Source organism: Mustela putorius, unplaced genomic scaffold (genome assembly GCF_011764305.1).
Source record: "Mustela putorius furo isolate JIRA1106 unplaced genomic scaffold, ASM1176430v1.1 tig00000139_pilon_pilon_pilon, whole genome shotgun sequence".
Taxonomy (NCBI): domain Eukaryota; kingdom Metazoa; phylum Chordata; class Mammalia; order Carnivora; family Mustelidae; genus Mustela; species Mustela putorius.
Genome location: NW_025421293.1, coordinates 671412 through 684683, shown reverse-complemented (window position 1 = coordinate 684683; position 13272 = coordinate 671412). Strand labels below are relative to the sequence as shown.

The window sequence follows — 13272 nt, the reverse complement described above, 5'->3', positions numbered from 1 at the left end:
AATCAAGAATTCTATATCCAGCAAAACTATCCTTCAAAAATAAAGGAGAAATTAAGAAACTCCAATAAATAAAGCAGAGAATTTGTCACTTGGAGAGTTGTTGTACAAGAAACACAGGAAGCCCTTACTGCTAAAATGAAGGCATTAGTAAGTAAATGAAATCCACACGGAAAAATAAACAGCATCAAATAAAGATTGCTACACAAATACAAAAGACAAGAAATAAAAATATTTGAGGGGTCACCTGGGTGGCTTAGTGAGTGCTTCAGTCTGACCCCTGATCTCAGTGTTGTGAGTTCAAACCCTGTGCTGGACTCCACACTAGGCGTAGAGCCTACTTAAAAAGCAATGTTTGTTTAGAACACTTTTCCTACCTGAATTAAAGACACCTGCATAAAGCAGTAATTACAAAACTGCAGTTGATGGGCTTTTAATGTAAAATGTGTAATCTGGATGAACTCAAAGGAGAAGAAATGAAAATAATTCTATTGAAGCAAAGTTCTGCATACAATGCCTCTGAATGACACAATGTACCAGATGGCCTTAACAGACATATTCAGAACATTTTATCCTAAAACACATTCCTTTTTGTATACACGGAAAATTCTCCAGAATAGATCACATAACATAGGTCACAAAACAGGCCTCAACAAATACAAAAAGACTGAAAACATACCATGAACCTTTTCTGACCACAACGCTATGAAATTAGAAGCCAACCACAAGAAAAAGTCTGGCAAGACCACAAGTACATGCAGGATAAACAACGTGCTAATAAAACAATGAATGGGTAAACCAGGAAGAAGAAAAAAAAAAAAAAAAAACACGGAAACAAATGACAAAACACAACAGTCCAAAACCTTTGGGATGCAGCAAAAGCAGTGCTAAGAGGGAAGTATACATTAATACAGGTCTACCTCAAGAAGAAAAATCTCAAATAAACAACATAACCTTACACCTAAAGGAGCTAGAAAAAAAACAAATGAAGCCTAAAACCAGCAAAAGGAATGAAATAATAAAGATTAGAGCAGAAATAAGTGATGTAGAAACTAAACTCACAATAGAACAGATTGATGAAACCAGAAGCCCGTTGTTTAAGAAAAAAATCAATAAAATTGATAAACCCTTTGCCAGACGTATTGAAAAGACAACAGAACGGAACCAAATAAATAAAATCACGAATGAGAGAGATCATAACCAATACAACAGAAATCCAAACAACTGTATAAGAATATTATAAAAATTACACACTAATGAACTGTACAACTTGGAAGAAATGGATAAAATTCTAAAAAACATATAAACTACCAAAACTAAAACAGGAAGAAATAGAAATAGAAAACTTGAACAGACTGATAATCAGCAAAGAAATTAACATGATAAACACAAGGAATAAGTCAGAAATAGAGAAGAACATCATCAACATGAAAAAGGATGGGGTGCCTGGGTGGGTCAGTGGGTTAAGCCGCTGCCTTCGGCTCGGGTCATGGTCTCAGGGTCCTGGGATCGAGTCCCGCATCGGGCTCTCTGCTCGGCAGGGAGCCTGCTTCCTCCTCTCTCTCTGCCTGCCTCTCTGCCTACTTGTGATCTCTCTCTGACAAATAAATAAATAAAATCTTTAAAAAAAAAAGAAAGAAAGAAAGAAAAAGGACATCTAAGATAACTCACAGCTAACTTCACACTTAATGATTACCCTGTAAGATCAACAAGACTGGATGGATGTCTGCTCTCACTATTTCTATTCAATATTGTACAAGAGGTTCTAGCCAACGCAATTAGGCAAGAAAAATTAAAACGTATCCAGATTGGAAGGAAAAAGTGAGACTGTCTCTCATCAGAGATGATATATCAAGTATACATAAAATCCTTAATAACACATTAAAAAACCATCAGAACTGTTAAATGAGTTAGGGATGTTTGCAAGATATAAGACTAATATATAGGATTCAACTGTATTTCTATATTTAATAACAATCCCAAAATGGAATTAAGAAGATAATTCCACTTACAATAGCATCAAAAGAATAAAAGATTAAGAAACAAGTTTTACCAAAAGTAATGCAAGTCTTATACATGGAAAATGAGAAGACATTACTGAAAGCAATTTAAGAAGATCTAAATAAGGGTGCTTGGGTGGCTCAGTCTTTACACGTCTGTCTTCAGCTCAGGTCATGATCCCAGGGTCCTGGGATGGGGCCCCACATCAGGCTGCCTACTCAGCAGGAAGCCTGCTTCTTCCTCTAGCACTCGGCCTGCTTGTGTTCCTGCTCTGTCTCTCTCTCTCTCTCTCTTAAATAAATAAATAAAATATTTTTAAAATAAATAAAAAAGATCTAAATAAATGGGGGCATCTGGGTGGCTCAGTCAGTCAAGCGACTGCCTTTGGCTCAGATGATGATCTCAGGGTGCTGGGATGGAGCCCCACATGGGGCTTCTTACTCAGCAGGAGTCTGCTTCCTCCTCTCCCTTTGCCTCTCCCTCCACTCATGTGCTCCAACATGTGCTCGCTCACTCTCTCAAATAAATAAAATCTTTCAAAAGAAGATCTAAACAAATGAAAAGACATTACATGTTCATGGACTGGAAGACTAATACTGTTAAGAAAGCAATATTCCTCAAATTGATCTATAGCTTCAATGCAATCCCTTCCAAAATCCCAACTGGAGAAAGGTGCCAAGATAATTCAGAGGAGGAAAGAATAGTTTTTTTTCAGGGGTGCCTGTGTGGCTTAATCGGTTAAGCACCTGCCTTCAGCTCAGGTCATGATTGTGGGGTCCTAGGACAGAACCGCATCAGACTCCTCGCTCAGCGGGTAGTCTCCTTCTCCCTCTTCCTTGGCTGCTCCCCCACTTGTACACATTCTCTCAGCCCAATAAATAAATAAAATCTTTTAAAAATTAAAAAAAAAAAAGGTTTTTTCAACACATGGTGCTGAGATAACTGAATATCTAAAACAAAAACATAAAGATAGACCACTATCTCACACTACATACAAAATTCACAAGTAAGATCAAAAACCTAAATATAAGAGCTGAAACTCTAATGCTCTTGGAAGAAAACATAAGATTAAGTCTTCATGACCCTGAATCAGGCAATGGTCTGTGGCAATAAATATGGAAGCAATAAATATGAAGCCTAAATGGTTTATAAAGGGGGTGCCTGACTGGCTCAGCTCGTGGAACATGTGACTTTTGGGGTTGTGAATTCAAGCCCCATGTCAAGCATGGAGCATACTGAAAACAACAACAAAAATGAAACCTAAAGCACAAGCAACAAAAGAAAAAAATTAATAAATTGAAGTTCACAAAAATTAAAAACCTTTGTGCTTGAAAGGACACCATCAAGAAAGTGAAATGACACTCACAGAATGGGACATTTGTATTTGCAAATTATATAGCTGATTAAGTATCCAGACTATATAAAGACATCTTACAACAATAACTTAATTTTAAAATAGAACAGAGATTTCTCTCTGGAACAGAGATTTCTCTCAATACATACACACAGCCAAAAAGCACATGAAAATATGCTCAACATTATTATCTACCAGCAAAATGCAATCAGAACCACAAAATATTACTTCATCCCATTAGGATAGCTTGAATCAAAGGGTCAGATAACAATAAGTGTTGGCGAGGATGCTAAGTAATTGCAGCCTTCATAAATTGCTGGCAGAAATATGAAATGGGGCAACCACTTTGGAAAACAATCTGGCAATTCCTCTAAATGTTAGATTTAGTGTTCTAGAATTACCATATGACCAGCAATCCACACAAAAACTTGAACTCAAATGTTCAAAGCAGCATTATTCATAATAGCCTAAAAAGTGGAAACAATCTAAACACCCACCAACTGATTAACGGATAAGTCAAAAGCATTATGTCTGGGCGCCTGGGTGGCACAGTTGGTTCAGTGTCTGCCTTTGGCTCAGTTCATGATCCTAGGGTCTTGGTATCAAAACCTGCCCCGGGTTCCCTGCTCCTCGGGAAGCCTGCTTCTCTTGCCTCTGCCTCTCTCTGTCTCTCTGACTCTTATGAATAAATAAATTTTTTAAAATCTTTTTTAAAAAGCATTATAAAATAGTATTAAAATAATACAATAATATAAAATAATATTATTATTAAAATATCATTCAGCAATACAAAAAACCAAAATGCTGGTACATTCATCAACATGGAAGAACACTGGAAACATTATGCTAAGTGAAAGAAACCAGTAACCAGTAACATGAAATGTCTAGAACAGGCAAATCTACGGGATGGAAAACAGATCACTAGTTGCCCAGAAATAAAATGGGACAGCTGGGAGTGACAGGTAAGAAGTGCGCAGTTTTTCTGTGGGGTAACGAAAATGTTCTAAAATTGATTGTAATGATGCATGCACAACTCTGTAAATACACTAAAAAATTTCATACCTAAGATGGACAAATAGATGGTATGTGACTTATTAACTCAATAAAGCTGTTACCAAAAAAAAAGGGAGGCTGGGACCTACACACTAAACCTCTTGGGTCGACTGCTTTCTATAACCAAAGATTTAAATAGGATCCCCAGTCTCCAAACAAAATATCAAATATGTCTAGGAAAAAATCAGAAGTCAATCATCATACCAAGAACCAAGAATAAAAAAGATAATTAACATATACTAATACCACACATGAATCAAATGTCAGAATTACCTGACAAGGATTTTAAAGCAGCCATCATGCTTTAATGAGCAATGATACACTACTGAAACAAACAACAAAATCAAGTTTATAAGAAATAACAGATACAGAAAAGAACCAAATGGAAATTATAGAACTGAAAAATAACCACAACAAAATGTCAATAGCTGGGCTCAATCACAGACTGAATACAAGAAAAAACAAGTGAAGTTGAAACTGGAAGTAGAACAACAGGAATTACCCAACCTAAGTGCTGCTGAAAAATTATTCTAAAAAGAAAAAAAAAAGAGAAAATTTATCCTTAAAATGGCTGAAACATCCAAAATGGCAAAAGACATAAACTTCTAGTTCTGAAAGCTAACAGAGGGGTGCCCCGCTAGCTCACTCAGTACAGCATGGAACGTACTCTTGACCTCACAGTTGTGGGGTTCAAGCCCCACACTGGACATGGAGCCTACTTAAAAAAAAAAAAAAAAAAAAAAAAAAAAAGTTAAGAACTCCAAATAGGATAAGCCCAAACAAATCCATGCCAAGACATATCATAATTAAACTTCTGAAAGCTAAAGACAAAGAAAAAGCCTTTAAAGCAGCCAGGAAGAAGGATGCCTGGTGGCTCAGTCAATGTCTGCCTTTGGCTCAGTTCATGAACCCAGGGTCCCCAACCAGATGAGTCCTGAGTCCCCCATCCATCTCCCGCATTCAACTCCAACTCCAGCTCAGCAGGGAGCCTGCTTCTCCCTCTGCCTGCCTCTCCCCCGTTTGTGCAAGCACACACACACACACACTCTCACTCTCTCTCTCTGAGACAAATAAAATATTTTAAAAATAAATGAAATAAAGCAGCCAGAGAGACAGGATACATCTCATATAGGGAAACACAAATTCCACTCATACAGGATACCTCACCTAAAATCATGGAGGTCTGAAAAAGGCAGCAGAACATTTTCAAATATTAAAAAGTAAGGAACTGGGTGCCTGGGTGCCTCAGTTGTTTAAGTGACTGCCTTCAGCTGAGGTCATGATCCCAGGGTCCTGGGATCGAGTCCCACATCGGGCTCCCTGCTCACTGGGGAGCCTGCTTCTCCCTCTCCCTGCCGCTCTGCCTACATGTGCTCTCTCTCCCCCTGTCAAATAAATAAAATCTTTAAAACATAAAAATAAAAAGGAACCATCAACCACAAATTCTATAAAGAAAAACCAACAAAAATATTAAGAAAACTAAAGAACACAAGAAGACAACTCTATAGTTTTTATCTTAGTTCTAACTTATTACAAAGTATATGGTACTATTATATGAGCAATTATAGGTTCTTCTTATAACAGTAATTAAATATTTGGGAATTACAAACTTCCCCCTCAAAAACACCAATGAGATTCTTTTTTTTTTTTTTAAGATTTTATTTATTTATTTATTTGACAGAGAGAGGTGACAAGCAGGCAGAGAGGCAGGCAGAGAGAGAGGAGGAAGCAGGCTCCTTGCTGAGCAGAGAGCCCGATGTGGGGCTCGATCCCAGGACACTGAGATCATGACCTGAGCAGAAGGCAGTGGCTTAACCCACTGAGCCACCCAGGCGCCCCAACCAATGAGATTCTTATATGTAGATGGCTTAATGCACATTCCCTACTTTCTTAATTCTCTTAAAAAGAAGTAGTTCTGCCAATGTTCAAGACCTTTTATCAATCTGACAGGTTTTGTTCTACTTGAAAATTCCAAAGCTTGTAAGTCTAAAATCAGAGCTATTTGTTTAAAAAAGATGGAAGATACATATGTCTCAACCATCCATAAAGTCGACTTTAAATAGCATCTACTGAAGACGAGGTCTGAATGAACTTCTATAATCATGCAACAGCTTAGCCATGTTAAAAGCCAAATCATAAGAGCAAATATTATTTATCTTAATCCAATCTAATTTATTACAAGTGTGTGTTTTTTTAAACAAGAGTGACTATCCAAGTATGACTAGTGACCTGTTAATCAGCCAAGAAACAGATGGTCATCTTGTAAACTGTGAATTCAAGATCTGTTCTACATTATTTACCAACTGATTCGTTCAACTAATTTTTATCAAGTTTTTAAAATATATTAAGTACTGTACAAGGCCGTGACAAAAAAATAAGGTATAATATTGTGACGCAAAAATTATCAGAGTAGAAACTAGGTCTTCACCCCTGGCTCCCCACCCAGAGCTCCTAAAACCCTTGGAATTTCTTGAAGGGTGAGAGGATCATCTTTTGTTATTCATAATAGGCCCCTTTCAACCCTATCTTGGAGAATGGAGACTGGATGCCAGAAGAACCAATCCCTCACCTCAGGATAGAGGGAAAGGGCTACGGATTGAGTTTATCACGGTCACCCAATGATTATGCCTACACAATGAAGCCTCCATAAAAACCCTTAAGTGAAGGGATTCAGAGAGCTTCTGGGTTGGTGAACACATGGGGATGCCAGGAGGATGGTGCCCCCAGGGAAAGCAAGGAAGCTCAGGGAAGCTCCATGCCCCTTCCCACATACTCTGCCCTAGGCATCTCTTCCATTTGCTGTTCCAGAGTTATACCCTTTATAATAAGCAGGTAATGGTTAAGTAAAGAGCTTTCCAGAGTTCTGTGAGTCATTACAGCAAATTATTGACCTGAGGAGCGGGTTGTGGAAAGCCCCCAATTTACAGCCAGTTGGTCAAAAGTACAGGTCAGAACAGGGACTTGCAAGTGGCACAGCAGTGGGGTCTGGAGGAGGTGGGCGGGGCTGAATTCTTCATCTCTGGGGTCTGCACTTACTCCAGATAGGTGGTGTCATAATTGGGTTAAACTGTAGGACCCAAAAGGTGTCTGGACCGCTGGAGAACTGTAAGGGGAAAGCCCACATGTTTGCTCTCAGAAGGGTCATGAGCAGTGCAGAAGAAACAGCATACGTGGTCCCAGACCTCAAGGAATTCCTAGTCGTGACAAAAATTGGCCCTTGAGAAATAATTTAAACAGTATATACTTTAACAGGTACATGTACCAAATACCAGGAAAATAAGCAACTAACCATGCCAACAAGATAACACTTATCCTAATTTTTAAATGAGTTAAATACCATAACTCCTCAGGGTTCTATCAGTCCCTCCTCAAGCTCTCAGCCCAGTTCTCAGCCCTAGCTGCATTTAATTACCAACACAGAGGGAGCATGTTTTTAATTTTTTCTTTTTAAGATTTATTTGAGAGAGAGAAGGAGAGAGAGAACGAGTGGAGGGGAGAGGAGGCGACTCCCCAGGGGCCCAACATGGGGCTTGATCCCAGGACCCCAAGATCATGATGGGAGCTGATGACAGACACTTAACTGAGTCACCCAGGTGCCCAAGGAAACATTTTTTTAAATGACAAGATCTGGCACCACACCAAACCAACTGAATCAGTTTGTGTGGAAGCCTTCATCCCCTCATCCTTGACGTTTAAAGGCTCCCTAAGGTGGTTTTAAAGTAGGGCCTGGGTAAATGGAGGAAGGAGGAAGGAGGGAAGGAGGGAAGAAAGGGAGGGAGGGAGGAAGAGGTGGTGCTGGGCTTGGATATGACCATGTCTGCTCAGGAAAAACTTAACCCAGGCCTCAACCAATCTTCTGGTGGAGAAAAAGATTTCAGGTAGAAAAAACAGGAGCAATGACTGACTTACTGTAAGGAGAGAAGAAGATTCCACCGTTTCTAGGGTGAAGGCCTAAAATAGGACAAGGAGCGTCTGTATGTACTTGAGGGGGCTATGTGAGTAAAAGGAAGGGAAAGCAAAAGCAAACCAAGTCTGGAGCACTCAGTATCCAAGTCTGGTCGTCCAAAAGATACATGAAAATAGAGAACACCTGAAACTCAAGAAAAATGGGGACCGAATACACATCTTAGAAAACCCTAAATATACAGGTACTATTTGAAGCCCTGAGAGGAAGTATCATCACACCATCTCTCTGTTAGAGAACAGAAAAAACAAAAACTGCAACTCTAAAGAAGACCCCATTAATCAGAGAAAATTAAAGAGGGAAGCATCAAGAGAAGCTTTTTGGGGACGCCTGGGTGGTTCAGTGGGTTAAGCGGCTGCCTTCGGCTCAGGTCATGATCCCAGGGTCCTGAGATCGAGCCCCGCATCGGGCTCCCTGCTCAGCGGGGAGCCTGCTTCTCCCTCTGCCTCTGCCCGCCATTCTGTCTGCCTGTGCTCGCTCTCTCCCCCTCTCTCTCTCTGATAAATAAATAACATCTTAAAAAAAAAAAAAAGAGAGAGAGAAGCTTTTTGTTTTTGTTTTGGAAGATGTAAACCTGACCCTGTGCACAGAGGAGAGAAAATGAGAACAGAGAGATCCAAGACGTCAGCCGCGGCGAGGACACTCCTGCTTCCGATAAAGGGAAAGGGGATGAGAAATCCGGCACAGGCACACGGGAAAATGGCAGACCCTTCCTCGTTCCGGGCTAAAGACCACCTGCTTCTTCCGTGAATTTTCTGCTCTTCGTGAAGAAAGCAATGAGGAAGCGTCAGGAGTAGGACAAAGAGAGGAGAGTGACAAAGTCTGTAGAAAGCCATCCAGGTTGGAGAGCCTAAGACCGGCGCAGGCCGCGAACCCAAGCCTCCCGCCAGGCCGAGGAAAGGCAGCATCCGGGCGCGCGCACAGCACCGGCGGGGACACGACCTTCGGTCAGCTCTGGAGACCCCAGGAGAAAGAGCCGCTGTGGAGTCCCCGCGGCTTGTGGACCACTCAAGCCAACGTGGCAAGCGCGGGCTCACGCCGGTATCACCGCTTTCATCACTGTGAAAAGTAACATTTATTTCACTTAAAAAAAAAAAATGCAGCCACTTGCTCTGCTCGCCAGAACGTGTGGGGAGAGGCGGGGGGAGGGCTCTCCCGCTCACAGAACTCGCTGGAACTCTCGGTCCCCAGCGTTCGTGATCCCGCCAGGGCCGATTCCGACCCCTCCACACGGGTCCCGCAGGCTCCTCCAGGAGGAAAACTCCCGGCGCCGGCCCCGCGCAGAGGCGAACGAGGGGCGCGTCCCGGGAGAGAACGCGGCGGGGGGGGCGGTGATCCCACCGCGACGCTCCCTAGGGATCTTCTACAAAGCCCAGGAGCATAAAACAATGTGTGACCAGAAAAAGAAAAAAAAAAGCTAAACTCAGGGTTTTCTGTGAACGAATTCAAAGAGTAAAAACCGGCCGCGTAATCCGTCTGCCCCACTCGGGAGCGCGACAGCGTGTCCGGCCGGCTCCCCGCGCTCTCCCGACGGCGGGTCGGACCCCTCCGGGACCCGCCCTCTCGCGGCCCCATCCCGAGCGCGGGGACCGGGGAGGAGGGGCCGGCGACCCCGCACAGGCACCCCGCGCCGCGCGCCTACTGTGTGCCAGGCCCCGCGCCGGCCGCCTCGCCGCGGTCCGCGCGCCTCCGGGAAAGACCGCAGATCGGGCCCCGGAGCGCGTCGGGGCGGCCGAAGGTTGCGCGTAAAGGAAAAGAAGCGCCTGCCGACCGCGAGCGGGGAAGAGGCGCGCTGGGTCAGGAAGGCAGCGGGGAGCCAGAGGGCAAAACCCCGGGACATGGGGGCGGGGGCGACGAAAGCTGCGGAGGATGCGGCTCCGAGGGCGGGGATGCGGGCGCCTCTGCGGAGAAGCCCAGGTGCGGCGCGGGCAGCCGTCCGGTGCGATCCCCACGGGATGGGCCGGGAGGGCGGGGGTCCCGGTCCCGGACGGCGCCCCGAAGGGCTGCAGACCGAAGGGCTGGAGACCCTTGCCGGCGCCGCGGAAGGGGAGCGCACGGAGCGGGGAGCGGAAGGGGGGGAGGGCGGGGATGAGCGGGGAGGGGGCTCGCCCGCGGCCGCCAGGCGGAGGCCGGGAAACGCAGGCGCGCGGGAAGGGGAGCGGCCGCGGGCGCACAGCCGGCCGGGGCGAGGGGCGCCGCGCTCGGGGGCGGGGCGGCACGGCCGCCCCGGGGCGGACTAGGGGACGCGCGCGCGCAGGAGGGCACGCGGGGCCGAGGGATGCCCGGACGGAGTCGGCCGGGCCCGGAGCCAGGTGGGCGGCGGGGCCGGGGCCGGGACCGGGGCGGCGCTCCCAGCCGGGCCACGGCCAGCGCGGAGCCCCCTTACCTGAGACCAGTGAGGAGCCGCCGCGCCGCCTCCGCAGCATCCTGCGCTCAGCCGCTGCTCCCAGTGCCCTGGGCGGGGGCCATCCCGCCCGCCCCGGGAGTCCGCCCTCACCGCCAGGCGCCAGCGGCAGCCAGCCCGGCCCGGCCCCGCGGAGCAGCGCCGACGCGACCCGCGCCCGCGGCCGCCTCAGCAGCGACTCCCGCCGTCGCCGCCTCAGCGCCGGCCGCCAGCCTCGCGGGCGGGCCCGGGGTCACACGGACGCAGCGATTGGTTGCAGCCTGCCCGGCCCGGCCGATGTGTCGGCTCCTCTGATTGGTGGTTCTCGCTAGGGGCCGCCCGCGGGAGGCGGCAGTCGGCCCGGCGCCGGGTCCGGCGCGCGCTAAGGGGCGGGAGGGGCCTGACGTCGCGGCCGGAGGGCGTGCCTGCGTCCCTGCGCGTGCGTGCTCCCCGCGAGGCCCGCGAGCCGCCGCCTCCCCGGAGTGCGCGTTGCCTTAGCGATGGCGCGTCTGCCCTCGCTGACCCGGAGCGGGGTTGGGGACGCGGTCCACGGCGCCCCATCCCGGCGCCCGCAGCGCTCATCCGGGAAAGCCGGGCGCGCTCCGGGAAAAGGAGCTCCTCCGGGGAGCGTGGCTTCGAGGACCACCTCTCCGGCCGCGGCCGGCGGAAGCTCGCTCTCCGGAGGGAGCTCGGAGCCCGCAGCAGTCGCGCCGCGCTGCGTCCCGCACGGACAGGGCGAGCGACCGCCGACCCCGCCGCAGGGCCGGGGGCCGATGCCTGAAGGAAGAAGTGACGCGGGGATGCGAGAAAAGGGGGGGGCGCTGGGAGGGACGGCGGGGAGCGCCCGCAGCCGCCCCTCCCACCCGCGTGGCCTCGGCCGGCCTGTCGCGGCGGCCTGTGAGGGGCCGTGAGGGACGCGCTCGCGCCGTCGCCGGAGTCGCGCTGAGGCAGCAGGGCCGCGTCCGGCCCCGGGGACACCTCGGACGCGTTCGTCGGCGGGACCTTCGGCTCCTGTCGGGGGCAGCGGGTTCGTTTCAGCGGCGTCTCGCGTCAACCTTCCGCGGGCGGAGTCCGGAGGTCGCGGCCGCGGCCGAGCAGCCACGTGTCCGCAAGTGGAAGGTCGGCGGTGGCGATCCGGAGTGTTTCCCTTGAAGATTCTGCTTATTTCTCTGACAGACAGACCCGGAGCAGGCAGAGCGGGGGAAGCAGGCTCCCCGCGGAGCAGAGAGCCCGACGCGGGGCTCGATCCCGGGCCTGCGATCACGACCGGAGCCGAGGGCCGAGGCCCGACCCGCCGAGCCACCAGGCGCCCCGCCAGCCCTGATTATTCTAAAGCAAACGATGTGCCCTTGTGGCTTTTGCCTTTGAAAGCCTGGGCTTCTGCGCCCTTGAAATCCAGAGCGCACTTGCCCCGTCAGTGGGCGCCGCGGGTCCCTCAGGTAAGAGCCTCGGTGGCGTCAGCTCCTCCCCTTGGACAGAGCCCAGATAGCAAACGCTGGGGCTCCGGAATCGAACCCCTGAAGTCCAGGAGGCACGTTTCCTGTCAGCCACACCGGGTTGTGTCGTCCGCTGCAGAATGAGACCCGCCGCGTCCCAGTGAGCTCCGCCCAGGGACTTCCCCGCGGTAGCCAGTGACGCGGGAACAACGTCGGTGTCCATCAACGGTTTAACACAACTCGGGGTATCCGTACATGAAATCTTGGTCATCCGTGAAAAGGAAAGAAGCTCTGACACACGCTGCAGTGTGGACTGTCATACTGAAAATACTACACTGAGTAAAAGAAAATAGTCACAGAAGACCCTATACTACGGACGCCCATTTATACAAAATGTTTGAAATAAGCAAATCCATAGAGACAGCAAGTAGACTAGTAAATGCTTTGGGCTGAGGGGATCGCGGAAAATGGGAAGTGCCTGCTAATGCGTACGGGGTTTCCTTTAGGGGTGATTGATGAAAATGTCCTAAAATTGATTGTGTGATGGTTACACAATTTTATGCATATATTAAAAACCATTGGATTGTGTACTTTAAATAAGGGAATTGTATGGCATATGACTTATATCTCAATAAAGCTGTTACTGTTTTTTTAAGATTTTACTTTTAAGTAATCTGTACACCAGCGTGGGCTCGAACTCCTGACCCCAAGATCCAGAGTCACATGCTCTATCAAATGAGCCAGCCAGGTGCCCCAAAATATTTTTATCTTTTCAAAAAAAAAAAAGAGACAACAAACCTCTGAAAGCCCCTGGCTCTGGTGCATCTCTAAGAACAAGAGATCAGTATATCTAACTTTGTTTTTTCTTTATTCAGTTAGCAAAATCTTGTAAGCAATATGATCTGAGAAAATTTAAACAAATACCAGCATGATAAATTTCTTTGGAACGTCTAAATCAAATGAAGAAGATGGTCTGATTTGTCCCAAGCTGCTTTGGGGCAGAAGAAATGGACCACTGGGATCACAAAGCTCATCAAAAGGAAATGAGCAAGATCAGCAGGCCTAGAGCAAGAGAAAGAGAAGG

At 47.7% G+C, this 13272-nt stretch overlaps 1 protein-coding gene across 5 annotated transcripts in view; it reads right to left on the bottom strand.

Annotated features, from left to right (window-relative positions):
* The window catches only part of TPST1 (tyrosylprotein sulfotransferase 1), a 104656-nt gene extending 93678 nt beyond the window's left edge, over window positions 1–10978 (bottom strand). For all 5 annotated transcript variants that reach the window (XM_045074897.1, XM_045074898.1, XM_045074896.1 and 2 more), the window contains exon 1: window positions 10756–10978. The gene's annotated coding sequence lies outside the window, so the exon portion shown is untranslated. The remainder of the gene's footprint in view (window positions 1–10755) is intronic.
* Between the last annotated feature and the right edge of the window lie 2294 nt (window positions 10979–13272).